At 35.0% G+C, this 19,454-nt stretch overlaps 1 non-coding gene across 1 annotated transcript; it reads left to right on the forward strand.

Moving 5' to 3' along the window:
- Nucleotides 1-283: 283 nt before the first annotated feature.
- On the forward strand, nt 284-388 carry LOC131826160 (U6 spliceosomal RNA). The gene has a single exon (XR_009351455.1). It is a non-coding gene; the product is annotated as a U6 spliceosomal RNA (small nuclear RNA).
- The last annotated feature ends 19,066 nt before the right edge of the window (nt 389-19,454 follow it).

The raw sequence follows: 19,454 nt of genomic DNA on the forward strand, positions 1-19,454 counted from the left end.
ACATTGAGAAGAAAACAGTCCAAACTTTAAAAAAAAAAAAAAAGTGCAAAGGAAAAAATAAACTTCAATAATGGACTAACATATAAAAAAAATGGATACAGTAATAAAGAGAATTACTACAATGGAAAATTAAATCAGTGATGGTAAGTGAACTTCTTCGAGAGTATAGAAGAAAGGGAGACTAAAGATAAAAGCTAAGAAAGCATGTGACCTATATGTAGGGAAACATTGCAGCTCAAACATTTTTAGAGGAATAAAGAATTTTAAAAAAAGAAAAACAAGAGTGCTTGCTTCAGCAGCACATATTCTTAAATTGGAACAATGCAGAGAACATTAGCATGGTCTTTGCACAAGGATGACATATGAATTCATAGTATTCCAAATTTTTCTACAAACAGAATTTCCATATGATCCAGTAATTTGACTACTATTTATCCAAAGAAAAGATAAACAATAATTCAAGAAGATGTATGCCCTCTTTTATTTATTGCAGCTTTATTTGCAATAACCAAGATATGGAAACATCCCAGATGTCCATCAACTGATGAATGGATGAAGAAGATATGATATATACACACATATATTATAAGACTCAGCCATTAAAAAGAATGAAATCTTGCCATTTCCAACAATATGGATGGACCTAGTGGGTGTAATGCTAAGTAAAATAAGTCAGTCAGAGAAAGCAAATATTATATGATTTCACTCATATGTGAAATTTATGAAAGAAAACATAAATAGCGCAGCAAGGTGGCTCAGTCAATTAAGTGACTGCTTCAGCTTCGGTCATGATCCTGGAGTCCTGGGTTTGAGTTCCATGTTGGGCTCCCTGCTCAGCTTCTCTCTCTGTCCCTCATCTCCCTCTCATGCTCTCTCTTACTCTCTCTCTCTCAATGAATAAATACAATCTTTAAAAATAAATAAATAAATAAATAAATAAAGAGAAAAAGGAAACAAACAAAAAAGCTGCCAAACTTAAATACAGAGAACAAACCGGTTACCAGAGGGAGATGGGTAGGTGGGTGGATGAGTGAAATAGGTGATGGGGATTAAAAGTACACTTATCCTCATGAGCACTGAGAAATGCATAGAAATGTTGAATCATTTATATTTTACACCTGAAACTAATATAATTCTGTATGTTAATTATACTTGAATAAAAAAAAATAAAAAAAAACAAAATGATCAATTATAACAGAAGGAAAAATTAAGGACTTAAAGAAATTTTCCTGAGATAAAACAGAGGCTGAAATGGAGAAGGGAAAAAAGATTTATAAACATTCAAGCTAATTATCAACAAAGTATCAAAAACTAAGTGATCATTTCAAATGACAAGGGAGGGACAGTAACAATTTTCCACCAACTGTATTATGATTCAATTCTCTTTTATATGTGAAGACAAAACAAGGATGTCTTTAAGATATGTAAGGCTTCAGAAAACATCCTACACACAAAAACAGGTAAGTTCTTTGAACTCACAGGCAATATCTATCTTAATCACGTCATCATCAGCGACTGGTGGGGAGGCTAATAAATAATGCTCTCTACGTCCCTTTTATTGTATGTTTCTGGGGTTTTCTATTTTCTATAGACTATGCTGCATTCTGTAGCAATAGATAACTTATACAAAGAAAATGTATATTATTTCAGATGGTGATATTTTCCAGGAACAGAATGAAGCAGGGCTATGGGGACAGGGAATGCTGGAGCAGGGAAAGGTTTATTTTGTAGAGTGTGGCCAGGAAAAGTGAAATAGGTGAATGACATTTGAGTAGAAATATGAAGAATTCCAACCATGATGGCTTAAATGTTCTCCTCAGCTAGGCGAAATATTAGACTTCTTTCTGACTCTAAGTCCCTGAACTGCCCTTTCTTAGAGCATATACTTCTGAAAACTTGTAATTGTAAATCTTTTCATTGCCACTTTGAGATGCAAATCTTTTTTAAAAGCTTCTTGCCAGTTTTACAACCCAAGCCTGTCTCTCTCAAGGACCTGGGCACCATCTCTTTGAAATGTAATCAAGGAAAAAAGTGCTCCTCTCTCTCAGTTTCCGAGAGAGGATCAGAGACTCACTTTGGGAGGTATCTTGCACTGAGTTACAAAACTATGTCCTGTCAGGAAGATGGTAGAAAGTTTACTTTTAAAGGCTCTATTTGATCTGCATGTAGATGTGCTTATATTGGTATTTAAAAACCAGTGATAAATCTAAGTTTATAGTAATTCTTAAAATGTACTGTTTTATTTCTTAGTGTCAGGAATGTGATACTAAGATGTGAAAGTACTTTTCTTACAAGGTTAAAACTCCAAAAATAAGGCCCATAACATTAGGGGGAGAAAAAAAAGAAAACAACCTAACTTTTTGAGGATAGGTTCAACCAGTAAGCACTGTGGTGTTGGGGCTGTTGGTGGGGGATGGGGAGTCTGTGACTTAAACTGTCTCTCCACATAACTTTACATAAAAACAATAAATAAATAAAAAATAAAAATAAAAACAAGTGAAGGCAGCTATTGAGACAGGGTAGATTTTTAATTAATCTGAGACATTCATAGGAAACTATAGTTAAGTTTGGGTCCAGGTTAAAAAACAGACACATAGGACAAATATTTTGGAAGAAAGTAAGAAAGGTAGACATGATTAGAACTTGAGGTGCTTTGCAGAAGACAGAGGGAGATTATATGTGAAATGTTCTGGTCAAGAGAGTCTCCAGCGTTTGGAATAGTTGAGAGAATGAATTAAAGGTATTGGAAAGTAGAAGGTATGAAGGGGAGAGAGTCACTGAGAGAAGTATTTACTGCTTGGAATGTTAGTCAACATATTTACCATGTTTAAATTAAGCACATCAAGTCAGTCAACATATTTACCATGTTTCCACTATCAAAATGTCTATTAGGGTCATATCAATACCACTCTGCATATTATTTTCCTCGATTTTATTCCCTTGTTATTAAGTAATTGGCTTTCTCTCATGATATAGTATAACATTCATCAAATATTATATAATTTCAAAAAGCCTATGTGGTTGTTTCTCCCATCATCAGGTTACAGATGTCTTGAAATGACATGAACAGCTTCAGGTAATCAGAATAATGATCTGATCTAGATTTAGTTTAGTTTACTTACTCTGCATGTTCTTGCCCTGCCTTCTGGGCTGGAGCAACTATCCTAAAAGAAACAAAAGATACCTAGCTACAGTTTGTGCTGTGAGATAGAGGATAGCAGAAGAGTCCCTTGGAGCAGTTACTCCTAGGTACAATTTACTGGTCTAATGGTGATTTGACAGATGTCTCCCAGCTACTCTGAGTAGTAGCTTCTAAGGACTTCTCCTGATCAGTTTTCTCAGCTGATGAAAACTACATAAACTGGGAACTTATACCCTCTATTCCTCCCAGGACAGCCTATTGCCAATGAGGGATGGGTGCATGGGTTAAAATTCTAATACTCTTGCCTCACTGGGAGGGAAGAACTCTGTGGCGCTTATGGTTGAGTCCTCTTGTGGGTCAGACTAGGGCTGACTCCATCACTCTCATCTTCTTCTCCTTCCGTAGCCTGCTCTACTTTGTAACTTAAAGGCTTATATTGAAGAAGCATTTCTCAGTTGGCACCAGAATCCCTATCTCAGACCCTGTTCTTGGGAATATCACCTGGAAAGGTAATTTTCCTTGTTGCCTGTGGACAGAACATGATGGTGCTTCATCTCCTTCGTGCAACAGTAGCCTCTGTGCTCTCAATCCAAGACTCACCTATTTCTATTGGGACACAAGAAATTCCCAGGTTCACTAGCATATGAATGAAAGACTTGAAAGTAAAGTGTGGGGGAATTAATATCCCCTGGGTCAAATTTTGACTAATGGGAGAAAGGAGGCTATAGATAAGCCTTCTCCCTCTTCCTCTTCCCCCTGCTCACTCTCTCTCTCTCATAAATAAAAATCTTTTAAAAAAAAAAAAAAATAAAGTCTTACGGCCTAAGCTAGAAGGACAAAGAAACAGGGAAAGATACGGTTTTCAATACATTTTAAGGAGGGGAATGATAGCAATCATTTAAATGACAGAGGTAATGGGCTTGGATGATGTTAGTTGCAGCTTCAGTTTCTAAAAAGATACTTAATTTATTTATTCTACTTGGGGTGATGTTGCTATTGTTATTATTAGGTTCCTGTCTGTAGTGAGCATCTACCCTGTAGAGTGAACTGAGTGCAGAGAATCTTAGGCCCACACGAGAGGCCTGAGGAGTCCACTAAGACACAGGAGCTAGCAGAAAACAGGAGACAGGACAGGAGCAATGGAAAATGACGGATCACACGCCAAATGCAATAGGAGTGTTTATAAATATAGTGAGACAACTGCCAGGGCTTTCAACGGAAGGAAAAAGAAAGTCATACATCACGGACAGGACTAGTCAAAAAAAGATACTGAGTAGAGGAGAGACGGTGTAAAGGAAAAGCCTTCAGCTTCCTCAGGGCAATTACACTTTGTTTTATCTGGTCAATTTGAGAGTTTTCTTCTGTCATATTCTAACGCATTTTTAATCAAAGGAAGAGGCTTGGATCATTACCTAAAAGAAAGAGAAGAGGGAGTTAATTGCTGCTGTTGTCGGGTTTCTGTCGTGGAGTCAGAAATATGAAAACTAACATTCCTGTTAATCATAGATAACAAACCAGAGGGAAGCGGGTTGGGGGGTGCTCGGCAGCCACTCATGCCCAGGACTCCTCATGTGCAGCTGCAGGAGCTGGGAAAGTGACTCTGTCTAGGCTAATGAGGCAAGACAAAATAAAGGCCCAAGTCACAGCAGAAAGGGTTTTAAATGCACAGCTGTATCCACTGCTGTCTCTTTCTGAACCTGGTCTTCAATTGCAGGTTAAATTTTTCCCTGTTGCAATCCGTTTGCTTCCCTACAGGACCCCCTAACATTTCTCTGAGTCTAGTCCAAGCTGATATTGATTATTTATTGTAGGTACCCTGTAACTGACAAAATTTGATTTTCTATTATTGGTGGGCCCTGAGCTGAAGTAACTGTCAGAATTCAAAGTCCAAGCAAGATGCTGTATCACACTAAGGGGAAACAGTTCATGTTAACTGTTAAACATGTCTCGGGGTTGCAACTATACCCCCGTCATCTATTACAAGGGCATGCTACAGGTGACAAGGGTGTGGTAGATTTAAAGGACCATAAACAAAATAGTTTTCATTCTCATATTTGGAACACGTTGAAAAAGTTCAGATATAGGAGAAGAACAGATGGCTATGTTGCAATTACCTCTGATTTGGAAAGTTGGCTTTAGGTTATCGCTAAATGGACAGTCTCGGACTTCGTGTCTGGATTAGAAAGACTTCATACCTTAGTCACCAGCAGAACTGGACAACTTAGGCTTCTCATGGGCAGTCAAAGATTTTACCTATAGTTCTCTTCAAAGAATATGTGCTTTCTACAGAGACTGTAAATGCCAATTATCATGTAATAGAAAAATGATAATAATAATAACAGTAATAACAAAAATGACCATACTAAAATAGTAGCAACAGAAATTATTTCTCACAATGTCCCTTTGGACCGTAAAGTGAATATGTTGTAGCTATTCCTCCTACCCTGGTAAAGTCTGAATAAGAAAATGGGACGAGAGGGTTTACGCCTTATGTAGAAATGTTCTCCTCTCCACAGAAACTTGAGGAGGATTAACAGGAATGTTGGTTTTCATATTTCTGACTCCATGACAGAAACCGACAACAGCAGCAATTAACTCCTTCTTCTCTTTCTTCTAGGTAATGATCCAAGCCTCCCCCTGCTCATGCACACACACTCTCTCTCAAATAATAAATGAAATCTTTGAAAAAAGAAAAGAACTCTGTCCTGAATACATTGTAATAAAAATGTTCTCTTACGTTTCTAGGTAGAGGTTTTGCATTTTTATGTTTTACATTTAAGACTGATCCATTTAGAGGAGTCAAGATGGCGGAGAAGTAGCAGGCTGAGAATACTTCAGCTAGCCGGAGATCAGCTAGATAGCTTATCTAAAGATTGCAAACACCTGCAAATCCATTGGCAGATCGAAGAGAAGAAGAACAACAATTCTGGAAACAGAAAAACAACCACTTTCTGAAAGAACTCTATGGAAAGCGCTCAGGGAACAAAAGCTCCTGAAAGCAAACCTGAGCGGATTACTCACCCCAGCCCCTGGTAAGGGCGGTGCAATTCCGCCTGGGGCAAAGACACTTCAGAATCACTACACGAGGCCCCTCCCCCAGAAGATCAACAAGAAATCCAGCCGAGACCAAGTTCACCTACCAAGGAGTGCAGTTTCAATACCAAGGAGAACAGCAAAGCACGGAACTCATGGCTTTCTCCCTGTGATTTTTTTTAGTCTCGCAGTTAATTTAATTTTTTTCTTTTTCATTTTTTGTTTTTTTTTTTTTTTCTCGCCTTCTGGTAAAATTTTTTTTAACTTTTACCTTTTACCTTTTTCTTTTTTAACGTTTTTTTAACTAGTTTATCTAATATATATATTTTTTCTTTTTTATATTTTTCTTATTTGTTTTCATTTTTTTAAATTCTTTTCTTTTCTTTTTTCTTTTTTTTTTTTCTTCCTTTTTGAACCTCTTTTTATCCCCTTTCTCCCCCCTCACGATTTGGGATCTCTTCTAATTTGGTTAAAGCATATTTTCCTGGGGTTGTTGCCACCCTTTTAGTATTTTCCTTGCTCCTTCATATACTCTTATCTGGACAAAATGACAAGACGGAAAAATTCAACACAAAAAAAAGAACAAGAGGCAGTACCAAAGGATAGGGACCTAATCAATACAGACATTGGTAATATGTCAGATCTAGAGTTCAGAATGACAATTCTCAAGGTTCTAATCGGGCTTGAAAAAGGCATGGAAGATATTAGAGAAACCCTCTCAAGAGATATAAAAGCCCTTTCTGGAGAAATAAAAGAGATAAAATCTAACCAATTTGAAATCAAAAAAGCTATTAATGAGGTGCAATCAAAAATGGAGGCTCTCACTGCTAGGATAAATGAGGCAGAAGAAAGAATTAGTGATATAGAAGACCAAATGACAGAGAATAAAGAAGCTGAGCAAAAGAGGGACAAACAGCTACTGGACAATGAGGGGAGAATTCGAGAGATAAGTGACACCATAAGATGAAACAACATTAGAATAATTGGGATTCCAGAAGAAGAAGAAAGAGAGAGGGGAGCAGAAGGTATACTGGAGAGAATTATTGGGGAGAATTTCCCCAATATGGCAAAGGGAACAAGCATCAAAATTAAGGAGGTTCAGAGAACGCCCCTCAAAATCAATAAGAATAGGCCCACACCCCGTCACCTAATAGTAAAATTTACAAGTCTCAGTGACAAAGATAAAATCCTGAAAGCAGCCCGGGAAAAGAAGTCTGAGACATACAATGGTAAAAATATTAGATTGGCAGCTGACTTATCCACAGAGACCTGGCAGGCCAGAAAGAGATGGCATGATGCTTTTAGAGCACTAAAAGAGAAAAACATGCAGCCAAGAATACTATATTCAGCTAGGCTATCATTGAAAATAGAAGGAGAGATTAAAAGCTTCCAGGACAAACAAAAACTGAAAGAATTTGCAAACACCAAACCAGCTCTACAGGAAATATTGAAAGGGGTCCTCTAAGCAAAGAGAGAACCTACAAGTGGTAGATCAGAAAGGAACAAAGACCATATCCAGTAACAGTCACCTTACAGGCAATACAATGGCACTAAATTCATATCTCTCAATAGTTACCCTGAATGTTAATGGGCTAAATGCCCCTGTCAAAAGACACAGGGTATCAGAAAGATGTGGTATATATACACAATGGAATACTATGCAGCCATCAAAAGAAATGAAATCTTGCCATTTGCGACAACATGGATGGAACTAGAGCGTATCATGCTTAGCAAAATAAGTTAAGCAGAGAAAGACAACTATCATATGATCTCCCTGATATGAGGAAGTGGTGATGCAACATGGGGGCTTAAGTAGGTAGGAGAAGAATAAATGAAACAAGATGGGATTGTGAGGGAGACAAACCATAAGTGACTCTTGATCTCACAAAACAAACTGAGGGTTGCTGGGGGGAGCGGGTTTGGGAAAAGGGGGTGGGATTATGGACATTGGGGAGGGTATGTGCTTTGGTGAGTGCTGTGAAGTGTGTAAACCTGGTGATTCACAGACCTGTACCCCTGGGGATAAAAATATATGTTTATAAAAAATAAAAAATTATAATAAAATTTCAGCTATGAAAAAAAAAAAAAACCCATCTATATGTTGCCTCCAAGAAACTCATTTTAAGCCCGAAGACACCTCCAGATTTAAAGTGCGGGGGTGGAAAAGAATTTACCATGCTAATGGACATCAGAAGAAAGCAGGAGTGGCAATCCTTATATCAGATCAATTAGATTTTAAGCAAAAGACTATAATAAGAGATGAGGAAGGACACTATATCATGCTCAAAGGGTCTGTCCAACAAGAAGATTTAACAATTTTAAATATCTGTGCCCCCAACGTGGGAGCAGCCAACTATATAAACCAATTAATAACAAAATCAAAGAAACACATCAACAATAATACAATAATAGTAGGGGACTTTAACACTCCCCTCACTGAAATGGACAGATCACCCAAGCAAAAGATCAGCAAGGAAATAAAGGCCTTAAACGACACACTGGACCAGATGGACATCACAGATATATTCAGAACATTTCATCCCAAAGCAACAGAATACACATTCTTCTCTAGTGCACATGAAACATTCTCCAGAATAGATCACATCCTCGATCCTAAATCAGGACTCAACCAGTATCAAAAGATTGGAATCATTCCCTTCATATTTTCAGACCACAATGCTCTAAAGCTAGAACTCAACCACAAAAGGAAGTTTGAAAAGAACCCAAATACATGGAGACTAAACAGCATCCTTTTAAAGAATGAATGGGTCAACCGGGAAATTAAAGAAGAATTGAAAAAAATCATGGAAACAAATGATAATGAAAATACAACGGTTCAAAATCTGTGGGACACAACAAAGGCAGTCCTGAGAGGAAAATATATAGCGGTTCAAGCCTTTCTTAAGAAACAAGAAAGGTCTCAGGTACACAACCTAACCCTACACCTAAAGGAGCTGGAGAAAGAACAAGAAAGAAACCCTAAGCCCAGCAGGAGAAGAGAAATCATAAAGATCAGAGCAGAAATCAATGAAATAGAAACCAAAAAAAAAACAATAGAACAAATTAACGAAACTAGGAGCTGGTTCTTTGAAAGAATTAATAAAACTGATAAACCCCTGGCCCGACTTATCAAAAAGAAAAGAGAAAGGACCCAAATAAATAAAATAATGAATGAAAGAGGAGAGATCACAACTAACACCAAAGAAATACAAACTATTATAAGAACATACTATGAGCAACACTACGCCAATAAATTTGACAATCTGGAAGAAATGGATGCATTCCTAGAAACATATAAACTACCACAATTGAACCAGGAAGAAGTAGAAAACCTGAACAAACCCATAACCAGTAAGGAGATTGAAACAGTCATTAAAAATCTCCAAACAAACAAAAGCCCAGGGCCAGACGGCTTCCCAGGGGAATTCTACCAAACATTTAAAGAAGAATAATTCCTATTCTCCTGAAACTGTTCCAAAAAATAGAAATGGAAGGAAAACTTCCAAACTCATTTTATGAGGCCAGCATCACCTTGATCCCAAAACCAGACAAGGATCCCATCAAAAAAGAGAGCTATAGACCAATATCCTTGATGAACACAGATGCGAAAATACTCAACAAAATACTAGCCAATAGGATTCAACAGTACATTAAAAGGATTATTCACCACGACCAAGTGGGATTTATTCCAGGGCTGCAAGGTTGGTTCAGCATCTGCAAATCAGTCAATGTGATACAACACATCAATAAAAGAAAGAACAAGAACCATATGATACTCTCAATAGATGCTGAAAAAGCATTTGACAAAGTACAGCATCCCTTCCTGATCAAAACTCTTCAAAGTGTAGGGATAGAGGGCACATACCTCAATATTATCAAAGCCATTTATGAAAAACCCACCACAAATACATTTTCAATGGAGAAAAACTGAAAGCTTTTCCGCTAACGTGAGGAACACGGCAGGGATGTCCATTATCACCACTGCTATTCAACATAGTACTAGAGGTCCTAGCCTCAGCAATCAGACAACAAAAGGAAATTAAAGGCATCCAATTCGGTAAAGAAGAAGTCAAACTATCACCCTTCGCAGAAGATATGATACTATATGTGGAAAACCCAAAAGACTCCACTCCAAAACTGCTAGAACTTATACAGGAGTTCAGTAAAGTGTCAGGATATAAAATCAATGCACAGAAATCAGTTGCATTTCTCTACACCAACAGCAAGACAGAAGAAAGAGAAATTAAGGAGTCAATCCCATTTACAATTGCACCCAAAACCATAAGATACCTAGGAATAAACCTAACCAAAGAGGCACAGAATCTATACTCAGAAAACTATAAAGTACTCATGAAAGAAATTGAGGAAGACACAAAGAAAGGGAAAAATGTTCCATGCTCCTGGATTGGAAGAATAAATATTGTGAAAATGTCTATGCTACCTAAAGCAATATACACATTTAATGCAATTCCTATCAAAGTACCATCCATCTTTTTCAAAGAAATGGAACAAATAATTCTAAAATTTATATGGAACCAGAAATTACCTTGAATAGCCAAAGGGATATTGAAAAAGAAAGCCAACGTTGGTGGCATCACAATTCCGGACTTCAAGCTCCATTACAAAGCTGTCATCATCAAGACAGCATGGTACTGGCACAAAAACAGACACATAGATCAATGGAACAGAATAGAGAGCCCAGAAATAGACCCTCAACTCTACAGTCAACTAATCTTCGACAAAGCAGGAAAGAATGTCCAATGGAAAAAAGACAGCCTCTTCAATAAATGGTGCTGGGAAAATTAGACAGCCACATGCAGAAAAATGAAATTGGACCATTTTCTTACACCACACACAAAAATAGACTCAAAATGGATTAAGGACCTCAATGTGAGAAAGGAATCCATCAAAATCCTTGAGGAGAACACAGGCAGCAACCTCTTCGACCTCAGCCGCAGCAACATCTTCCTAGGAACAATGCCAAAGGCAAGGGAAGCAAGGGCAAAAATGAACTATTGGGATTTCATCAAGATCAAAAGCTTTTGCACAGCAAAGGAAACAGTTAACAAAATCAAAAGACAACTGACAGAATGGGAGAAGATATTTGCAAACGATATATCAGATAAAGGACTAGTGTCCAGAATCTATAAAGAACTTAGCAAACTCAACACCCAAAGAACAAATAATCCAATCAAGAAATGGGCAGAGGACATGAACAGACATTTCTGCAAAGAAGACATCCAGATGGCCAATAGACACATGAAAAACTCCTCCATATCACTCGGCATCAGGGAAATACAAATCAAAACCACAATGAAATATCACCTCACAGCAGTCAGAATGGCTAAAATCACCAAGTCAGGAAATGACAGATGCTGGCGAGGATGCGGAGAAAGGGGAACCCTCCTACACTGTTGGTGGGAATGCAAGCTGGTGCAACCACTCTGGAAAACAGCATGGAGGTTCCTCAAAATGTTGAAAATAGAACTGCCCTATGACCCAGCAATTGTACTATTGTGTATTTACCCTAAAGATACAAACGTAGTGATCCAAAGGGGCACGTGCACCCGAATGTTTATAGCAGCATAGTCCACAATAGCCAAACTATGGAAAGAACCTAGATGTCCATCAACAGATGAATGGATCAAGAAGATGTGGTATATATTCACAATGGAATACTATGCAGCCATCAAAAGAAATGAAATCTTACCATTTGCGACAACATGGATGGAACTAGAGCGTATCATGCTTAGCGAAATAAGTCAAGCAGAGAAAGACAACTATCATATGATCTCTCTGATATGAGGAAGTGGTGATGCAACATGGGGGCTTAAGTGGGTAGGAGAAGAATAAATGAAACAAGATGGGATTGTGAGGGAGACAAACCATAAGTGACTCTTGATCTCACAAAACAAACTGAGGGTTGCTGGGGGGAGCGGGTTTGGGAAAAGGGGGTGGGATTATGGACATTGGGGAGGGTATGTGCTTTGGTGAGTGCTGTGAAGTGTGTAAACCTGGTGATTCACAGACCTGTACCCCTGGGGATAAAAATATATGTTTATAAAAAATAAAAAATTTAAAAAAAAGAAAAAAAAGAAATTAAAAAAAAAAGTCTGATCCATTTAAAGTAAGTTTTTGTGTAGAGTATAGGATATGGGTCAAGACTTTTTTTTTAAAAAAAATCTTATTTATTTATTTCACAGAGAGAGTGATAGTGAGAGCAGGAATACAAGCAGAGGGAGTGGGAGAGGGAGAAGTAGGCTTCCCACCAAGCTGGGAGCCCTATGTGGGGCTTGATCCCAGGATCCTGGGATCATGACCTGAGCCGAAGGCAGACACTTAACAACTGAGCCACCCAAGTGTCCCTGGGTCAAAATTTTTTAATATTATTTTTTGCATGTTTATGCCCAAATGCTAACATTATGGCTTTGTCAGAAATCTCGTCATATTTGTGTATTTTGGTCACTGGATTCTTTGTTGTGCTCCATCGATCTATGTTTTTAGTTGTTTACTGATACTCCCGTGTCTTAATGTAGCTTTTTATGAAGTCATGAAGAAAGGTGGCACAAATCCTTCAAATATATTCTTTTCTTTTAGCTACTGTGGTATCTTTTCTTTTCTTTATAAATTTTAGGAAAAGCATGTCAGTACCTATACAATTTCTGCTGGGCTTTTCTTTGGGGCTATAATGATTCTATAGTTCAAATGGGGGGACTGATTTTGTTTTAATTATTATTTTAAAAAATTTATTTATGTATTTGTTATTATGTTATGTTAGTCACCGTACAGTACCTCATTAGTTTTTGATGCAGTGTTCCAAGATTCATTGTTTACGTATAATCTCCAGTGTTCCATGTAATCCGTGCCCTCCTTAATACCCATCACTGGGCCAACCCGTCCTTTCACCCCCCTCAACCTCTAAAACCCTCAGTTTGTTTCTCGGAGTCTGCAGTCTCTCATGGTTCATCTCCTCCTCCGGTTTCCCCCCTTCATTTTTCCCTTCCTTCTTCTGATTTCCTCCATGCTATTCCTTATGTTCTACAAGTAAATGAAGACATATGATACTTGACTTTCTCTATAAGTCAAGAGGGGATTGATGTCTTCATAATTTTGAGGGTTTAATTCATGAACATGGCATAATTCTCCATATATTTAGCTTCTCTTTTATCTAGGATTTCCTTCATGAGTACTGTATAATTTTCAATGTAAAAAACCTGCAATTTTTAAAATACTTACTTAAGAATTTTACCTTTTTTTGGTGCTGCTATTAAAATTGACACTGTTTATTTCTATTATATGAAAATGCAATGATATTTTCATATTTATATTATTTCCTGCAATCTTCCTAAAGTGACTTATTAGATTTAAGAGCCTTTTTGGTATTTTTGTTGATTTTTTACAAAAATGTGGACAGTGATATCATCTGTAAATAGAGACATGAGACAGTTTTGTTTTATTTTGTTTTGTTTTGTTTTTCCCTCTTAGTCTCATCTGTTTTCATTTCTTTCTTTCCCGTTGTGTTTTGCTTGTTGCCCTGGCTAGGACTTGTAGTATGATGTTGAATGGGGCATTAAGACAAAACATCTTTATCTTGTACCAAGTTATAGAGAGAAATTATTTAGCATTATAACTGTTTGTTTTTATAGTTTCCTTTCATTTTGTCATGAGTAGATGATGAATTTTGTCCTGTACCTATGAGAAGAATTTTTTTTCTTCCTTAGATTCTTATGATGAATTAATTTAATTGTCGAAACCATTTAAATGTTAAAACAGGCTTGTTTCACCCAATTTGTGGTGATACATTGCTCTTTTTCTATATTTCTGGATTCCAAGGGCTAATATTTTGTTGATGATCTATTTCATGAAGGATATTTATCTATGATATTCTTTACTTTTAATGTCTTTCTCTATTTTTGTTATCAGGTAAGACTTTTGTTTTATAAAAGAGAAGTAACTGAACTAATTTCATACCTTCCTGTAGTTGTTACTCTTTTCCTACTTCAGGCCTGTTTTGTGAGGGATGCTTTCTCAGGACTAATGCTCATTTTTTATGAGCACTTAAATAAAGTTCATGAATGAAAATCTACCAATGAGTACAGATTTCCTTTGTATATTTATTTGCTCTCTAGTGTTTCTATATTCTCTTACTAGCTCGCACTAAGCCTTGAGTAATTATTTTTTACTTTTAGTGAGTTCTGGTGATGTCTTCTCTGAATTAGGATAACTTATTTTTCTTGACCTCCTGGTTTTTGATGGTAAAATAGAGGTTATGTGTTTTTAATTTTTCAGTCTTGTTGTAAAGGATGGAGCAATGATCTTTCTTTCTGTATCTCAGTTATGCAAAGGAATCATTGAAAATGCATCTGGTCAATATTCCTAGCTCTAAGCATTTGTACCATTGTTTAGGAAAAGACTTAGAACATGGAAGTTCTAGAGTGAGAAAGAATCATCTTCTTTTCTTTAGCCTGGATCTCAGATGAACTAAACAGATATGATCCTACATGTAATGACGTATCTGAATTACAATACCATACTACTAGGCAACTTTGGACATTAGCTTTCCTCTTTGTTCATAATCATTTCTGTTTTGGTACCTACATTGAACAGACTAGTCAATCAGGTTTTTTTTTTTTTTTTTGAAGTATAAAGGAAATATACTCTGTTTCTGATTGGTAAATATCTTGCATTCCTGAATAACTGTGATCCACAAATAATTCTTACTAATAAATTCAACTATTCATAACATAGGAAAGATAAAGGATTTTGCTATCATTTTAGTAGTCAGTTGCACATTATGAAACCTACATAACATGTGAGTTTAAGCAATATCATACAATTGTATTAGAATACTTCAGATTATTTGTTATTGCAATAAATCTCAATTTTAAATACTATGAGTTTTTGCCTTAAAAATATTCACCATTAGTATTTGAGAGGGAAATAGAAAATAATGTTTCATGAACTGCCAGCCAGATGTTACTTTGAATCAGACAAATTTAAGATAGGTATGAAACAAAATTACTAGATCATGCATCAGTTTTCCTTAATAACTTTTGTGTAAATGTGAGAAATAAGATAAAAAGAAAATACTTTATTAGTATTTATTTCAATTGATAAAGCACTTGAAATTTTTGTATGAAATTAATAAAACTACTTTGAAACTCCTAAATTTTTATAAATGTTATTTACAAACTAAAAAAATAAGAAATTACTTGAAGTACAAACATACTTAAAATTCATCACATATTTTGGTAGTGTAAAGCTTAAAGTTAAGTTTTCATTCACTGTGAAGGACAGAGGAAGACTTCATAAAATTGGAAATAGATAACTTATCTGAATTTCATTGTATAGATGCATTGAAAAATTTTTTATACTTACTGAAGCTGTTAGAATAATATTTTGTATTCAAAGAATTATTGCCAGTCTTATAAAAATCATTGCTTCCTACCACAGAAACTTGTTAAAAATTATGAATGCCAGAAAAAATAATATTAAATGTCTGTTTATCTATCAAGTTTATGAAGTTTAGCAGAGACTTTGATAATTTTTTTCATGACATATCAATAAAATTCTGAAATGAACTTTTAGTAAGGACAATAAGTTCTGGTAATGTCTCAGAAGAGACAGGGTAATGGAACATCTTGATCAGTAAATGATAAAATATTCAAAGTTTTGGCATGCTTTATGAAAGCTTATCATTCTGCAGTGAATTTTTAATGTCAATTTGACTTCTATGTGGAACTCCATAAAAGATTGCTTCTTGGAATCATCGAATAATGTACAACATTTGAAATAATTTTATAAAATTTCCATTCTGGAAAAGAAATAAATGCCTAAACATTAGGAGTAGAGTCAGATTCCTCACAGTTGATACTTATGGTAATGTATAAGACCCTGGTGATATATGTCCCAAGAGGGTATTTTTTTAAAAGTGAAAAATTTTAAGAGATTTATTTTGGCACTTAAAAATATACTTTGTGGTGCCTGCATGGCTCAGTCAATGAGCATGGGACTTGCCATAATGGGGTGGTGAATTCAAGACCCATGTTGGGTGTGGAGTTTACTTAAAATATTTATAATATATGAAATATTTGTATGTAATATGAAATTATAGATACAGTGTATTTATATAAATAACATATTTGGTAGTAAATATGTTGACAGACTATGCAAATATCTTTCTAAGCTATATCCTAATGAGTCACTCTGTTGTCTATAACTCAGTGATTAGAACTATTAAAATTAACAACTACAACATAGCCTTTTTATAATAAACTTATTCTCAGTCTAAGACTGAGTCTTGACTCAGTCTAAAATTGATTGCTAAACTGTACAGTGTCTATAAATTTTAAAGAGTTGTATTAATTTAACTAACATATTTTATATTATTTATTAATAGCATTCTAAATCTATGTTTAAGATTTAGATAATTAAAAAATATTTTGATTCAAAATTATCAATATTTTCAAAATATTTCAAGTATTTTAATGCTCAAGAATTATCTTAAAAAATAAAGTACAAATAATAATTCTAAAAATTCTAAGGTTTCCTGCTAAATATGGCTTTGAATATCAGCATGTTTAATATACATTTAATATGTTATAACATGTAATAACTATATAATATATAACAATTATAATAATAACATAAAATACAAGCATATTTGACAGATTTAACTTGAGAAATTACTAATAGTGGCTACAAAAATGAAAGAAATGGTTGCATTATTTTGCTATTCTATAATTCACATCCTTTAAATGTGTATTGTTTAGAAATTTCAGTTCTGACATCTATTTTATTTTATTTTATTTTCCCAAAAGATATGGCAGAGTTCAACAGAGTGGCAACTTGCTCATTCTTTTTTGGGGGGAAGTCTTGCATTTGTATTTTGTTACAATTTATTTTAAGTGATAGAATAATACAAAAAAGAAACAAAGGAAAAAAGCGTATTTCCAAGAAGAAATGGATATGTAATAAATATAAATGATATTTCAAGAGTATCTCATTGAATAACATCTGAAATATAGGCATCTCTACCATAATTTAGAAATGTATAATGGTGAAACTAATACTAAAATTGGAGACAGAGTACTTGTTCAAGAAATACCTGTTATTATTGGTGTGAACTTAGGTGTACCATGAATTCTTTAATCTAAGCTTATTTATATAAAAAATAATATATAGTGGTATTACCTTGATTTCCATATTCTTATGATATTGTAAGGAATCAAATATGTCAAAATGTTTATAAGCTTATGGCGATTCATAGACCTGTACCCCTGAGGCTAATAATACATTATATGTTTATAAAAAAATTTAAAAAAATATAAAAAAAAGTTTATAAGCTTAAAACCTAAAACTACATTTGCTCTAGGGATTTTCCATACATTAAAATTCATTCATCTATCTTTGGTTTATTTATGAAATTTGTATATTTTTGGTCACTGCAAAAAACAGCAGAGATATATGAAAATTTTCTTACTGGAAATGCCTGACATAATGATTTTGAAGCATAAAATAAATGGTACATTTAGACATATAAAATTACCAAATGACATGATTGTTTTTATATGAAAGGAGATAATGTATACAGATTACTTAAGCTAATATCTTGAATGCATTATGTACTCAATAAAATGTTAAAATCATAATACCAGTCCCAATAGATTAGAAGTTTTTTAATGCTTCTGGCATTAATATGGTGAGATAGAAATTCAGCATTTTATTCTCTTTATTATATAAAGAGATTTATTTTTCAGTGCAGAACCTGAATATAATTAAATAAGTATGGTCAAATGTGGAAGGTAATTTTAAAATGCCTCCAGTATTTTTTGTTTTCTTTAATAAAAGCCAAAAGCAACACTAACAGTTCAATGGCACACATAATACTCTGAGCATGCTTGGTCTCTAGTTTTAGAGTTCTGTGGTAAGGGCCTTGCAATTTTATGATTTGCTAGAAATACTTATTCTCTTGAAAGTTCTCAAATTTTTTTTTTTTTCATTCAAAGTGTGAATTTAGATGGTTGTATGTTATACTGCATCATAAAAAATTTAAAAGTAGCAGCTGGACCCAAAATCTGCTTGGAGTTTTTATGGAGTGTATATTCTGTTGTTTACCTGATTATCACCATTTACATATTCAGTTTATGCAAAATAAAAAGATCTTAAAATCCAAAGTAAATATTCTTAACAGTCCTTACAATTTCCTAAATTTGCATGCCAGAAGCATATGTATTCTACTGTTCATTAAGAGACATTTAACTTACATGAAATTAGATACATCCTTTAATAATAAAGTTAATTGGTTAATTTGTAAAATAAAAATATCTAATACTTGTGAAGTTCACAGTCTGTGGAGGGCTGAGAAAATTATATATTTTAAATTCAGACAGTATTTGAAGTCAATAAACATAGCATCAAGTATGGACAAAAAAAACCCTCCCAGGTGGGAAAAAAAATAAAGTTGTTTTGATAATATAATGTTGATTTTGTATAAAAATCCAGAATATGGGGGGCGTCGGGGTGGCTCAGTGGGTTAAAGCCTCTGCCTTCAGCTCAGGTCATGATCCCAGGGTCCTGGGATCGAGCCCCGCATCCGGCTCTCTGCTCAGCAGGGAGCCTGCTTCCTCCTCTCTCTCTCCCTCTCTCTGTCTCTCTCTCTGCTTGCCTCTCTGCCTACTTGTGATCTCTGTCTGTCAAATAAATAAATAAAATCTTAAAAAAAAACCCCAGAATATGGGTTTTTGATTTATGTTGTTTTTTAGCTTCCGCTATTTGTGTGCAGTTACTATGTATCTATCCCTTGTGGTGGAAACCACCAGACCATATTCTCTTCTCTCAGTTATGACATGTATTTAGCCATATACATATCCACTGGGACATTATAGGTTCATAGAATGCTATAGTTCAAAGAGATTTAGAAATTATTTGATGCTGTCAAATTTTTTATTTGGATTTTATTTGGATTCAGTTATATAAAACTAGTACAAGTTTAATTGCTTACTTGAAACTTGGCAAGAGGCCTAGAATTCTGCCTTGTGTTCCTTTTCTTATTTACCTCCTTACCCTCACTTTTACCTGGTATTGGGAGGTGCCTACTCTAAGTACACTATAGCAGATATGATATATCTGAAGCTCAGATATGATATATCAGAAGCTCAGGTTGATGGTAAGACGGCAAAATAGTGACAACCTTGATTGGAATACAGTTGGCCAGAATGCAAATATAATATCCTTACTTCTTCACTACTTGCTACCTTGTGATGCTTAATTTTTATAG

The sequence above is a fragment of the Mustela lutreola genome, chromosome 2 (genome assembly GCF_030435805.1).
Source record: "Mustela lutreola isolate mMusLut2 chromosome 2, mMusLut2.pri, whole genome shotgun sequence".
Lineage (NCBI taxonomy): Eukaryota > Metazoa > Chordata > Mammalia > Carnivora > Mustelidae > Mustela > Mustela lutreola.